This window comes from Notamacropus eugenii, chromosome 3 (assembly GCF_028372415.1).
Source record: "Notamacropus eugenii isolate mMacEug1 chromosome 3, mMacEug1.pri_v2, whole genome shotgun sequence".
Taxonomy (NCBI): Eukaryota; Metazoa; Chordata; class Mammalia; order Diprotodontia; family Macropodidae; genus Notamacropus; species Notamacropus eugenii.
Window position 1 is genome coordinate 47,255,008 of NC_092874.1, and position 15,345 is coordinate 47,270,352.

At 39.7% G+C, this 15,345-nt stretch overlaps 1 protein-coding gene across 3 annotated transcripts in view; it reads left to right on the forward strand.

Annotated features, from left to right (window-relative positions):
- LOC140532707 (sterile alpha motif domain-containing protein 9-like) overlaps positions 1 to 6,362 on the forward strand; it is a 46,697-nt gene extending 40,335 nt beyond the window's left edge. For 2 of the 3 annotated variants that reach the window (XR_011976637.1, XR_011976639.1), the window contains exons 4-5: positions 2,277 to 2,350; positions 6,012 to 6,362. The gene's annotated coding sequence lies outside the window, so the exon portion shown is untranslated. Of the gene's footprint in view, positions 1 to 17; positions 113 to 2,276; positions 2,351 to 6,011 lie in introns of all 3 variants that reach the window. The other variant, XR_011976638.1, reaches the window with a different exon arrangement.
- The last annotated feature ends 8,983 nt before the right edge of the window (positions 6,363 to 15,345 follow it).

Sequence of the window (15,345 nt, forward strand, 5' to 3'; positions counted from 1 at the left end):
CTGTTGCATCATTTCAGACATTCCATGACCTCATTTGGGGTTTTCTTGACGAAGATACTAGAATGGTTTGCCATTTCCTTCTCCAGCTCATTGGACAGATGTGGAAACTGAGGTAAACAAGGTTAAGTAACTTGCCCATGGTACAGAGCTAGTAAATGTCTGAGGTCAGATTTGAACTCATGAAGATGAATCTTCCTGATTCCAAGCCCAGTGATCTATCCATTGTGCCACCTAGCTGCCCTTGTTCAGTTGTGTCACACTCTTCATGACCCCATTTGGTGCTGTCTTGGCAAAGATCCTGAAGTGGTTTGCTATTTCCTTCTTCAGCTCATTTTACAGATGAGGAAACTGAGACAAACAGGTTTAAGTGATTTGCCCAGAATCAGAGTTAGGAAGTGTCTGAGGCCAGATTTGAACTCATGAAGATGAATCTTCCTGATTCCAAGCCCAGCGCTCTATCCACTGTGCCAACTAGCTGCCCCAAGAATAAGACATAAGTGCCTGCAATAAGACATAGCCAAGCAGACAACACTAGCCAAATTAGAGGTTGCCCTGACACTCAAAGATCACTCAATTTAGGAACAGAAAAAGAACTAAGTGAAAGGAAAATAGCAAGAGTGATGTCACAGAGAACCATCAGTCCACGTCCTGTTGCCACTTATTGACCCCTGAGCAGCAAAGCTATTTGCTTGTTTGCTAAATTGAGATGGCACTTAGCCTTTCCCACCAGTAGTTTATACAGTACAGTAGGCAGACAGTAGAACAATCATACAAAGACCCAGTTAAGGGAGGATTCCCAGTCCTAATCCAAAAGGCATTTCGAGAACTCATAAGTAAAACAATGGCCATGTTACTTCTTCAATGTAATTGCTGGGCTGGGGGCTATTAATTCACCAGGATGGTAAGCGTCCTGCTATTTGGGTTTCTTTGAGATAAAGGGTTTCGGAGAAGTTCCTCATCCCCCGTACAGTGTATGATGAATTCTGGGACAGCCAGTGAGTGATCTCTAGGGCAGAATCCCTTCCCCACTTTAAGTCCTTTTCCACCTAACTGAGAACTATTTCCAGGCTATGGAAATGTAGGATTACATTTAGATCTTGCTAGGATGAGATTTGGCAAGTGCACCTGGTGACATCCAGATTCCAGAAGGAAAGGAACCGCTTCAAGGCCTCCAGTGGTCTTGTCGTGTCTGAGCTTGTCCTGGGAAATTGTATTTAAGCAGCTATTTGGTGTAGTGGAAAGGACAGGGTCATAGATCTCAGCTGGAAAAGACCTTAGAGGCCATTTACTTACGATATAACTGAGGAAGGTTAAGTGACTGGCTTTAGGTCACTAAGGTAGTAAGCATCAGGGGGCAGGATTCGATCCCAGCTCCTCCCACTCCAGTCAGCCTTCTTTCCCTTACACAGCAGATGATATATAAATGCTTTTTCTTTCCCTCCCCCTCCCCTGCCTCTGAACACTGGATTTGGAGTCAAAGGACTTAATGATTTTTTTCTTTATTTTTTTAAAAAAATTTGTTTTATTGTTGGGGTTTGTTTTTATATTATACACACTTACAGATCACTCCCACTTTGGGGGAGGCCTCTTATAATGAGACGAAACACTTAAGTAAACCTAATAATCCAATGCTCTCGTATGAAACTGCTGGCAACATTCTACATGTGTAGCACCCTCCCCTGATCAGAACTCTATTTTCTCTCTGTCCTACCTTCCCTACTCCATTGGGGGTAAGGGAGGGTGAAGAAAAGTGGAAAAAGCAAAAGCCTTATAGTAACTCTGCAGAGTCAAGCAAAACAGATTCCACCACCGACTGCACACTGAAGTATATACGGCTCTGCCCAAACCTTAAACCTCTGGGTCATGGATAGCAAGTTTCGTCATCTATCCTCAGGAATGGTCATTGGATTGATAATGGTTCTTAACAGTTTTCAAAGTTGCTGTAATGATGTTGTCATTGTATAATTATCTCTTCTGGTTCTTCATTAGTTTATAAAAGTACTTAAAATTGTTCATTTTTTATAATATTGATTTTATAGTATAAATTGTTCTCCTGGTTCTTCTCATTTCACCCTGCATCAATTCACATGTCTTTCCATATCTTTTGGAAATCATCTATTTCCTCATTTCCTATATCACAATAGCATTTATCACATTAATGTACCATGATGTTTTTAGCCATTCCTGGACTGATGAGTACTGTAATACATAACTTTATGGAAAGCTATGTTACCTAAAGTAAACTATTTCTGGTCTATCTATTCAATCATTCACAGGGCAGGCAAGCCAGACTAGCAGCAGCAAGAGAGCAGGCTCCCTGAGGGGGAAGAAGGGAGGAGGCACATGCCAGGCAAGTCGAATCACTACCACCTTGAGTGCTATTTTCCCTCCAACCCTGATGGTAATAGTCCAGAACTCTGAACCCAAGAACCTTGAGAAGAACAGATCTGTTTCCTGCTTGGCAGCCATGTGAGAAAAGAAATAATTGCACAGAATAGACTCAGCTTCCTCATTACCACCACCACCAAATGCTAACTGTCACCAACAGGCAGATGGACCTAAGAGCCCTGGAAATAGTGGGTGCCCTCCTGAGATAACTGGTTCTGGCTCCAGCCCAACTCTTATAGTCCATCATTCAGGGAACCAACTTTTATAGAGAAGGGGCCTGCCATCCCCACCAACTGCCAACTAACCACCTCACACAGGGCAGGAAAGCCACTCTAGCAGAAGCAGCAAGACTCCCCAAGAGAGAGGCATGTGCCAGGCAACAGCAACCACAATAACAGCTAATATTTATTTACCATTTACAAATGCCAGGCACTATGCTAAGTACTTTAGAATTATTATTTCACTTGATCCTCACAATAATCCCACATGGTAGGAGCTATTATATCCCCATTTGACCAATAAGAAAACTGAGGCAAACAGGTTGAGAGGTTAAGAGCTCAGGGTCACATGGCTAGTAAGTGCCATGAAACCAGATAGGAACTCAGGTCTTTCTGACTCCAGACACAGTGCTCTATCTACTGTGTAACCTAGGTGCTCTGAGTCAAGTTTGACCATCTCCTTTCAGACTTTGGAGACAGCCCAGAACCTTGAATCCATGGGTTTTGGGAATAGCAATGTTTTCACTCCACTGTCCCTTGTGGAGACACAGCCTGGTCACTGCTCTTGTAGGTGCTGCAGTTTGTTGTTGTCCTTCATTCTCTAAGAGGACCAAAATGACATCACCATGATAAAGTGAAGTTTCAGTGTGTCTGACTGTGGCTGATCAGACCAATATGAGCTCGGAATGCTTTGCCACAGATTGGGCACAGATAGTACGCATGAACATTTGGGATGGTTATTCCAAATGTGTGCATCCTATGTTTCCTTTGTGCTGTTTTATTTTTGCTTTGCTCATACAGCACAACACCTTTTCTGATGTGGGCACGCCATATTGAGCAAGTTCTGTGCCAGTGTCTCCCATGTCGCACAATCAAATCCAAAGTTCTTAGAGATCTTGAGAGTGTCCTTGGATCGCTTTTTCTGACCACCATGTAATTGTTTGCCCCATGCGAGTTCTCCATAAAATAGTCTTTTTTGGCAAGTGTACAATTTGCATTCAGTAACATTTATTAAAGACCCAGAAGGGAAACTTCCTGTCATTGATAACATTGGCACTGCCAAATGGCTCAACATCAGAAATGGATATGATTTCATCAGGGGAAATGACACTGAAGAAGAGAGATCACCAGCTGCTTTGCTGCTACACCCTAAGGACCATGGACCATGCATGGTTCATATGTGTTGTCTCTCCCGAGGGAAAGAACTCTTACTTTCCTATTTGATTCTCCAAGAGTTTAACTCTTAGCACAATGCTTTGCACATGTCCAGTGCTTGGTAAAGGCTTGATTTATTCATCCATTCAAATTTAGAAAGCAATCTCTCTACATTAGACCAAATTTGAAAGGTTTTTGCTAAGATAAATGCTCAAGAATATATACACATACGTAAGTGTGTTTGTATACACATGCATGTGTGCATATGTATATACATGTACACATAAACACACATACACACATGTATTTTTAATGTCAAGTATATAGATCTGAACTATTGCTCATTTCAGGGCAAACTGTCACTACAATGAGGACTTTGGGGGTGTTTATGGATCCTTGGTAATCTCTCATTTCCAGTCTTCCAAATATCACCAATGGTTCAATAGTAACATGATCTAAATATACAGTTTCTCTAGGTCTGGTGATTTGAGCTAATTTCAGGCATGCTTTCTACTCTCTCCCTTATCCTGGATTTCAGTTCCCTGTTTACTAATTTTGTTGGGTTGTTTCCAGATTGAAGATCTGGCATAGAAAATACAAAAGTCATTTTCTCTTCCTCTTCCTTCACAAGTACAATAGATTAACAGGAAGACAAGAGGAAGTCAACATTTTGACATCTGCTTTTGAAAGGCTACTGTCTCTGGTGCCAAACCAAAAAAGAAAGTCAACTCAGAAATATTAAATCCTAAGTACAACGTCTAATGAATGCTAAATCTTGTTTTAGTATGAACCTTATTATGAGTCACGTCTTGATTTCACTCTTGATTGGGATAGAAGAAATATCAGTGGACTCCACCATATATGATTGCTTATAAACCACGGAACCATTGCAATACAGGATGTTTCCCCCAGTCTGTTTATTGAGTTGCTTTCTATTACAAAATTCTAGCAAGCCACTGCTTGCTAGAAGATATCCCTACCACCTTCCTACTGATTTGTGGTCCAAGGATTGCATGCCTTAGTGGGCCCTAAGTCTTGCTCCCTTGACATATGTAGAACCATTGATTACAGCAAATGGACAAACTTTGAATGCTGTGGATAATCTTGGCGATATGCTTTCCAGGGATGTACATATTGATGATAAGGTTGACATGTGTACTGCCAGAGCTAGCTCACTGTTGAACATATTGTATCATGATGTCATTTGGCCCTCTTAGAGTATGAAAGATGAACAGCATTCTCTATTGCTATCTCAAAACTTTGAAATCCTGATCCAGGAGTCCCTAATGCTGGCTCATTCCATAGAAGACCTGCTTGGGTCTGATTTTACTTGTTGTCAATTTTCCACAGGGATTCTTTTCTTACGACTTTCAAGAAGAATTAGATGGGAGTCAAAGGGCTAAAAAGATTTAGGAAATTTACAAGCTTCTCTGCTTGGATTATTACACTGGACCTTTCCCTCCATTTTTAACTTTAATTTAAATATTTTCAATTAATGAGTAATTTTTTTAGTATTCAGTCCCCCTTTCTTAAACCTTCTCCCTCCATTGAGCAAATTAATCCTCTCTGCCCCCCCAAATAAAGCCCTCAGTGCATACCTCTAAAATCTATCTAAATAAATCCCCACATTGTCTATGTCTGAAAATGTATGTCTCTCCTTTTTAAGTTCATAACTTTTTAAATTAGGAGATGAGTGACATGTTTCATCTTCCTTCTTTTGTACTCCTGGTTTATTATTATCTTGATCAGTGTTCTAAAGTCTTCCAGGGTTGTTTCTCCATAAGATTACTATTACTGTAGAGCTTTTCTCCTAATTCTCACTTCACTCTGCATCCATATATAGAAGTCTTCCAATTTGCCTTTGAAGTTATGTATTTCATCATTTCTTATGGCACAACAATATTCCATTAAGTTCATATACTAGAATTTATTTGACCTTTCCCCAACAGGAGGATGTCCCATTAGTTTTCAATTTTTGGCTACCACAAAAAAGGAGCTGCTATAAAGTTTTTCGTACAGATAAATCTTTTCCCTTTTTCTTTGATTTCTTTGGAATATAGAAATAGTCGTGGAATAGCTGAGTCAAATAATACACACAGTTTGACAGCTTTCTAGGCATAGTTCCACAGAATGATAGGACCAATTCACAGCTCCACTAACAGTGCATGAATGTGCCTGTTTTCCCACAGCCCCTCCAGCATTTGACATTTTCCATTTTTTTTTTTTTTTGGTTAATCTTCACATGCTTAGAGACATTCCCTAACTGACTGATGAGTTTGAAGACTGCTGGTTACCCTCAACTTGGTTTAGTTCCTCTGCCAAGACTGCTGAATGGGGTGTAGCTGCTGCACATACTACAGCTTCTTCGTGCCACAAGTGACAATCGGGTGGCAGGTAGACACCATATTGGATGAGCAGTCCTGAAAAAGGCTCAACAAACCCTCACGTTAGAGATGCTAGTCTTCTGCACTTTCAGATAAGACTACTGTAGTATTATTTTTACTTGATGTTTACTTTGCTGCAAGAAATCTCTCATGGACTGAATGTGATTGTAAATTTTTGTGATGTAAAGCAAAACACATTAATAAAACTTTAAAAACATGTAGGAAGTATTATCATTTTTATTATATTGGCTTGACCTATTCATAAGCAATTAATGTTTCTCTAATTATTAAGGTCTCTGCCCTTCCTTTCAGATTGCATTTTCAGAAATTATGAATTGGAGAGTTTTTTTCTCCAGACCTAATAAACAACGTATGAGGACATTTGCACACCTCCATCTCATTTACTTAATCAGTGATTTTCAGAAAGATACACCAGTGGCAAGAGCACGCCAAGCTGAAGTTTAATTAAAAAAAAATCATAACAAAGCCAGAAATAGAGAAAATAAATACTGGTTAGGGTTGCAAATGGGAAAGAACAGCAGTGGTTTCCAGGGGGAATAAGGAAACAAAATTTCATTCCAATTTGCCATTGTACTGAACCTTCTCATTTCTATCCACTGCTTCTCCGCTTCCTAAAACAGAATTGTGTTTCCAGGTGAGGCTATCCCAAAGTGGAATGAACTACCTTGGAATGTAGTCTTCAAGAAAATATTGGATGGCTGTTGAGTATAATTTAGAGCAGGGGCATGTGGCCTTGAGGTCGCAGGTTCCTCACCTCTGGTATAGAGAGAACTTTTGTTTTCAAATATAGTTTGGACTACAAGGCTTCTGAGATACTTTTGGATTTTTTTTTTCCTCTTTTTTATTTAAAAAATATTACATTTTTCTCCAATTACATGTAAAGACAACTTTTAACTCCCCACTCCCTGAGACAGTAAGCAATTTGACATAGATTTTATGTATGTGTGTGTGTAATCATGCAAACATATATCTTGAAAGAAGACACAGTATTTTTTGAATTCTGACCATGAGCTTACTCTGCAATGTAATTCTCATTTAAATTTTCATTCATGAATTTCACAGTATTTCAACTAACAAAAAATATGATTAAAACTTAATGAAGTTCATATGAGAATTGCTCTCTTTTTAAGGCAAAGTAATGTTATGCTTTACTTATTGATAAAAGCAGAATTAAGGGAATTTTCTCTCTAAACGTAACAATCAAAAAAAGACTGCTTCAAAATATATTAAGTTATGAAAATATTTCTAAAACATGCTCAGCTTTGCAATTTTCAAGACATTTTCATAGGCACTGATTTTATGTTTTGCAACCCAAAGCTTTTTTCCTTCCTCATTACTGACTCAACTCAAGCTTCACTTTTTTTAAATTTTATTTTCAATTCATGGAACAAAGTACGCATTTCTATAACACATTACAATGAAAAAGATGACTGCACATGAAACTGCAAATCTACCATGTATAACTCAATATTCCTTCCAAATATAAAATAATCATGGAAATTTCTTTTCTCTCTCCTTCCTCATTAGAGACATTAGACACAAATGAAGGTGTGTGTGTTTGTGTGTGTGTGTGTGTGTATACACACAAATATGTAAAATTATTCTATGCATACTTCTATTTATCAGAAGCAGATAGCATCTTTCTCCATTTTCTATATAAGGCTTCTCCTGATTCCCACTACCATTACCAGGGCTAATGCCTTCCTTCCCTAACAGACTACCCATTTATTTTGTATAGACATATATGTAAATGTGGTCTCTCTCCATAGAAGAGAAGCTGCTAGGACAGAAGGGACTGTTTCATGTTTGTTCTTATATTCCTAGAGTCTAGTTCAGTGTCCAGCATGTGGCAGCATGGAGTATGCCTGTTGGCTGTTGATATCATCTGACCAGAAGGATGAATGAATAGCATCCTGGGAAAGAACTCAAGGTTTGCTGTTGAAGGAGATGGGGTCAAATTGTGACTTTTCTACTTCCTACTAATGTGATCTTAGGCAAGTTAATTAAGCTCTCTAGCTTCAGCTACTTCATTTGTCAAATGAGCAGGTTGGTGGAGAATGGTGATGTCAAATTCAGATAGAAATGGGAACCACTAAACCATGTATGAGGGCAGCCAGTTGGAGCCATAGTGCATACAGCACCCGATCTAGCAGTCAGGAAGACTCATCCTCCTGAATTTTAATATGCCTACTTACTAGCTGTGTGACCCTGGGCAAGTCACTTAATCCTGTTTGCCTCAGTTTCTTCATCTTTCAAATGAGCTGGAAAAGGAAATGCCAAACCACTCCAGTGTCTTTGCTAAGAAGACCCCAAACGAGGTTAGAAGAAGTCAAACACAACTAAAACACAATTGAACAACAACAAAAACCTGTATATAAGGATACGTATTCAGCATGTTGACTTGACAATTAACGTTATCTAGGTTTTATCATATTTTTATGTATTTTGTTAAATATATCTCAGCTACATTTTACACCAGTTTAGCCTGCACTCAGGAGACTGTTGTGGCATATTTGACCCCCCGTATTAGAAAATCTCTGAGGTCTCTCAGTCCTAAAAATATGAAATGCATTCCATTTTTGGAAATCGTCATGCTCCTCCAGGTTACAGAAGCCATCACATTTGTTTGAGAAGTGCACGATTGTGTTTCATTGTGTATGTGTGGGTGGGGTGGGTTTACTTTGATTGTGAAACTGCTATAGGGAAAGAAACTAGAATGACATTGTCACTCAATTACAACCTTCATGTCTTTAGGGTGATGAATCAAATGGTAAGTAGTGATTCTATAAAACCATCTTTTACACATTCTGTATTTATGGAAAAAAAAACCCATTTCAACGGCATGTGAAATTGGGAAGTAGTCACTGCAACAAGTCATTAGGAGGAACATTAGGAGGAAAGTCCTTTGGGATTTTGGGTGGTTATTTACTATCTTATAGCAGTTACTCTGTTGCTGTTTCCACCCAGCTGGATGTCTTTGTTTTTCTTGACCTCATTAAAGGGGCCATGCCCTGGCTACTTCTTAAGCAGGCCTATTCAATGAATGGGTGTTGCCTCACCCTAAGTGACTGCCTGCAAAGACCTTGGTCTCCAGTGCATCCTGGGTCACCTCCAGTCATCCTGATGAATATCTGGTCCCTGGATTCAGATGACTCTGGAGAAGTGAGGTTGGTGACCCGCACAGCCCTCCTTCGCTCAGAACAAAGTCAAGTGCAAGTCATGTCATCATTTTTCTGATGGCGTGGTCTTCTCAGGCAACGAAGGACGAACACAACTCCCATATAGCAGTTACTATAGGTACACAGGAGTAACCCAAGATAAGATCTCTGCTAGCTACACCAGCGCCACCTGATGGTGAAATGTGGATTGGGGCCCAAGGGTTATTTGGCTGCTCTCACTAGAGTGAAATGTTTTCAGGCAGCAGATACACAGTACAATGTTATCAGTCAAAATAACTGTGGAACCCACCTCTGAGTATATATGGCATCCTTGAGAGCAGGGACTTTTTTTTTTTTTTTGGCTTTTTCTGTATCCTCAGTGCTTAGCACATAGTATATCTTAATCAGTGCTAGTTGACTGACAGTTTAGATTTAACTCAAATCCCACCTTATACAGGAGGTCTTTCCTGGTTATCCACACTACTAACTTTCTTCCTTCTGAGATTACCTTCCATTAACACTGTACAATCCTGGCACATTTGTTCTTCAGTTGTGTCTGACTCTGTGACCCCGTGTGGAGTTCTGTCGTCAAAGATGCTGGAGTGGTTTGCCATTTTCTTCACCGGTGGATTAGACAAACCATGGTTAAGTGCCTCAGCCAAGGTCACACAGCTACTGAGTATGTGAAGCTGAATTTGAACTTGGGTCTTCCTAACTCCAGGCCCAGTGTTCTATCCATTGAGCCTTCTAGTTGTCTCTTACTAGGCACACAGTAAGCACTTGATTAATGTTTGTTGATTGCAGTAGAGAATTTGGATCTTCTATAAAATATACTAAATAATTGCAAGTATATTTACAAATCAATCAATCAACCAATAAGCATTTATCAAGTGCCTATTATGTGCCAGGAATTGTACTGGGCATGAGAATACAATCAATGAACAATAATTTATTAAGAGCCTGTTGTAGCCAGACTCTGTGCTAGGTACTGGGGATATGAAGGCAATACCTAAATAGTCCTACTCCCAGTAGAGGCAGTTAGGTGGCTTAGTAGATAGAGTACTGAGCCTGAAATCAGGAAGACTTCTCTTCCTGAGTTCAAATCAGGTCTCAGACACTTACTAGCTGTGTGATCCTGGGCATGTCACTGTTTGCCTCAGTTTTCTCTTCTGTAAAAAGAGCTGGACAAGAAAATGGCAAACCACTCCAGTCTTTGCCAAGAAAACCCCAAATGGGGTCACATGACTAAAATGACTGAATAACAACTTTCATTCTATTGGAGGAAATTACATGTAAATATATAAAGGAGATTTTTTTTGCCATCCAATTTACATGTCCCATAAGTATTATTTTGCAGAGTATTCATTAAGGATCTGAGATAACTGACAAGATATTCTAACCAAATAATATCTTAATGCTCAGTTACTTTAAACAAGCAGAAGGGAGGATGGTGAAAGAATACACTAGAAAATGTAGTTCAGTATTAAAAAATGAAAGAGGTAAAATGCTAGCAGATGACTTAGAAGTCAGAAGTCTGTACACCATTAATGCTTTCTTCAAGCAAAGAGTCAAAGGGAACGAGATATTGTTAAATAACATCACGAAAATGAAATTTACAGTGAGGAGAGGATTAATGAACTGAGTTAGGATGATCAAAATCAACCCCAAATTATAAAAACAGATAAATATGAGAAAATGACAATATGTCATTCTTACAACTCTGGAATGGCCTATGCAAATAAGCCATTGGCACTAAAAAATAGAAAAGGGATAGAAGGTAAAAGCATTCATTTTGATTATCACAATTTCTTCCCTTCTCTCTCTTCTGCTGTCCTTTCCTCTCTTCCCCTTCTCTTCCCTTTTTGATACTGGGTCTAAGGAGACCACACAAGAAGGGTAGTGCTCACTTATGAGCCCCTATCACGCCACTGATTGGTCCAGCAACTATGACCTGCTCTGTTTCCAACTTGGGCCAGTTTGCCCTTAGGCAGCCTGATGGTCTGCCTACTCCAGATGAATCACCATCCTGGTGTGGGTTTTAGTGCTTTAGTCCCACTCCCTGGGCTCAAGTAATCCATTTTCCTCAGACTGCTCCAGTAGTGGGGATTACAGTCATTTGCCAACATTTCTTCTTGAAGTTTAACTGATGTAAGTAATTAGCTCAACAAAGAGAAACAGAGAGAATCAAAAAGCCCAGAAACAACCTCAACCAATAAACACTGGACCTCCTTGCTAAGTGCAAGGAGCCACAAACAATACTTCAGAACAGGGTCTCTTAACCACTTCTTGTCAGACATGGCTTCCTCTGGTGAAGACTATGGACCCCTTCGGAGAATAATGTTATGAAATGCATAAAATAAAATACATCAAATTACAACAGAAACCAGTTATTTTGAAATATAGCTATTAAAACACTTTTGAAAAACAAGTTCATCTGGTTGTTGTCCATCATGCTCAAAGAGGAACAAAATGACATCACTGTGTCAGGATCAAGGTACAGTGTGTCCAACTGCAGCTGATCAGACCAATATGAGCTCCAAAGATGCTGTCACAGGTTGGGCACAAATAGTCCATATGAACATCGGAAGTGGAGATGTTTCTAAATGTGCACATCTCATGTTTCTTTTGAGCTACTGCAATTTTGCTTTGCACACAGAGCATAGAACCTTCTTTAATGCAGGCTCACCATGATGAGTGGTCCTGTGCCAATATCTCTTAGGTCTCACAATTAATGTTAAAGTTCTTAAGAGAGACCTTGATAGTATCCTTGTACTACCTCTTCTGACCTCCATGTGACTGTTTACCTTGTGTAAATTCTCTGTAAAATAGATTTTAGGCAAACATACATTTGGCATTTGAACAATGTGGCCAGTCCATCAGAGAGAGGTATGCTTTCTTCAGTAGAGTTTGGGAGCTTGGTAGTTCAGTTTGAGAAGGGATCTCAGTATTTTGCACCTTATCATGCCAGGTGATCTTCAGAATCTTCCCAAGATAATTCACATGGAAGCAATTCAATTTCCTGGCATGGCACTGGTATACTGTCCCAGGCTTACAACAATGAGGTCAGTATGATGGCTCTGTAGAATTTTGGCTTGTAGGCAACATTTTCTCTTTCATACTTTCATTCAGAACCTTCCAAATACTGAGATATCTCTGGCAATGAGTGCATCAACCTCACCATTTATGTGGACATCCCTAGAAAGAACATTATCAACCTATAGCAGGATGGTGCAGTGCTAGATGCTGGAGAACCTCTGTTTTCTTAGTGTTGCCAGGCCAAAATTAGCACAGGTAGTAGGGAACTGATCCATACTCTGCTGCATCTCAGCCTCAGAGGCTCCACTGAGTGCATAATCCTCTGAGAACAAAAAGTCATACACCAATTCTCCCTCCACTTTAGTCTTGGCTTGTCACCTTTTCAAGTTAAGTAATTTACCATCACTGTGTAGCTGACCTTGATACCATTTTCCTCCTCATTGAAGGCATCTGACATCATTGCTGAAAATATATACTAAAAAGCTTGGGATCAAGCACACAGCCCTGCTTCTCTCCATTGGTGACTAGGAAAACTTGAGAACATCATCCATTATCCAGAATCGGTGCAAGCATACCATCGTGGAACTGGCATGAAATTCTGATGAACTTCTCCAAGCAACCACACTTTGTCATGATCTTCCACAGGGATGATGCCTTTGGAAGTGAGGAGAAATTGAATTTATGTGAGGCAGAGTTGCTCGAAGTCATTGACCTCACCTTCTCTTCCAGAGTCAAATGGAATAGCAATAATCAAGAGGACTAGTGGTTGCCTGGGATGCAGTGGATCACAGTGGGGTCTTCGATGTTTGACCAAGCTCTAAGGGCTCTTAACTCCTGTTTCAACTGCTTTCATGACTGTTAGAACAAATTGTTCTCACCTACCCATTTCATCAGGTAAATCTTACCATGCTTGGGGTAGATATCCCCTAATTCACCAGTGGTTTTGAGACCCCTCAACCTGGTTTAGCTCATCTGCCAAAATGGCTTACCAAGGTCTGGTTGCTATGTATGTTATGACTCCCAGTTGGATGAATCAAGTAGACACAAAAGATGGAAAGCAACCCTGAAAAGGGCTCAGCATCTCTCATGCCAGATGTATTAGTCTTCCTTGAACACCTCTATGCCTCCTCTTCCAAAGAAACCAAGTTCATGGACCCTAGGCAAAGAACTATTGCTTTAGAATACAGACCATATGTAAAACAGTATAGATGTGAATAGTAGAAATCTATAAGCTGCACCACCTTACAAAACAACAAAGAGAAGCAAAGAAAAATGAGACTTTGCAGGAAGCTAGGTGAGACTGATCATTCGCAGGGCACCTATAAAAGAAACCAGAAGGACAATGACAAATAGGAAAATGTAACACATTTGTACATATTTCTATAATGATCTATTCAAACCATAACTTTCGGACTCTAACACCTTAACTGTTCAATTTACTAGTTTTGTGATTCCCTGATTTTCAGTTGGAGGCTTTTAGGTTGCAAGATATCAATGCTAATTTTCTTGTGTCTACAGAAAGACAATATATATTACTGTACTCATTATTCAGGGAGGAGCGCAATACCTAAATTGTCTACCAGGTGACTCTATTACTGATTCACCAGTTTGGTGGCCTTGTCACTATCTCTCTAATTATGTGTAGGATAACTTTCCCAAAAGGCTGCTCCTACCTACCATATATGGCATTTAGCCTGCCAACATCTATAAGCTTCCACCACCACAAACCAGATCTGAAGTCAACCTAAGTGATGAGATGGAATATTACTTAATATATTAAAATATGATATCTACTGTCTATATTTTGCTCAGGAGACCCAAGTCCAGACAGGGCTCTATATTCTAAACTCCCTGAATTCACAGAACTGATCTACTTAACATACTGTGGTCGTCTACTTAACATGCTACCTAAAATCTTTCCCATTCCAAACCATCCTCCAGTTACCTGTCAAGTTGATTTTCCTAAAACTCAGCACTCCAGTAGCCAGTCAACAAGCATTTATTAAGTTCCCTCTATATGCCAGACACTATGCTAAGTGCTAACTAGTACAGTGGCTCCCCATCACTTCCACGAGCAAATATAAAATCCTTTGTTTGACTTTTAATGTCCTTCATAACTAGGACCTTTCCTATATTTTCAGTCTTCTTAAATATTACTCCCCTCTTCATACTCTGTGATCCAGAAACATTGGTCTCCTTGCTGACCCTTACACAAGACACTCCATATCCCTAGTCTGAACATTTTGACTGGTTGTCCTTTATACTTGGAATTCTTTCCTTCCTCATCACCGTGCCCTGGCTTCTTTAAAGTCTCAGTTAAAATTCCATCTTTTGTGAGATTCCCTTCACAGTCCTCCTGAATCTTACTGCTTTTGTTGGAGATTACCAAAAATTTATCCTGTCTATATCTAGCTTATACATAGTTGTTTTCATGTTCTCTTCCCCATTAGACTGTGAGCTCCTTGAGAGCAGGAGTTATCTTTTGCTTTTCTTTGTAACCCTAGCACTTTGCACAGTGCCTGGCACATAGTAGATACTTAAAAGATGTTAGTTGACTCATGGACTGTAATCACATAGTTTATTATATAGACAATAAAATGGAAAGGCAGTAGACTGGACCAATTTTCTTTTGAATCCTGGGCTACCCTCCCAGATTTTCAAGAATGTATTGAGATAAGGTCTCCTATTCACATGCTAACATAAGAAAGACTACTCCCATATGTTCATGAGAAAATAAAGGAATTGTCTGTGCCTCATCTCAGGATCATAGATTAGAAACAAAGGAAAGGAAGGGAAATAGTGAGGAAAACCCCCAGCTCATTGATCCAGCACAATTCAAAATAGTTAGTGATTTCTTTTGCTAGACACCATGGTCTCACAGCAACACTGGTCATGGTCTCAGAGCTTTTCCCATGCAGTCCTGATCATCTGTAGCTTGCTCCCATCACTCTCACAATAATCAGGGAGTAAATAGATACAACTCCA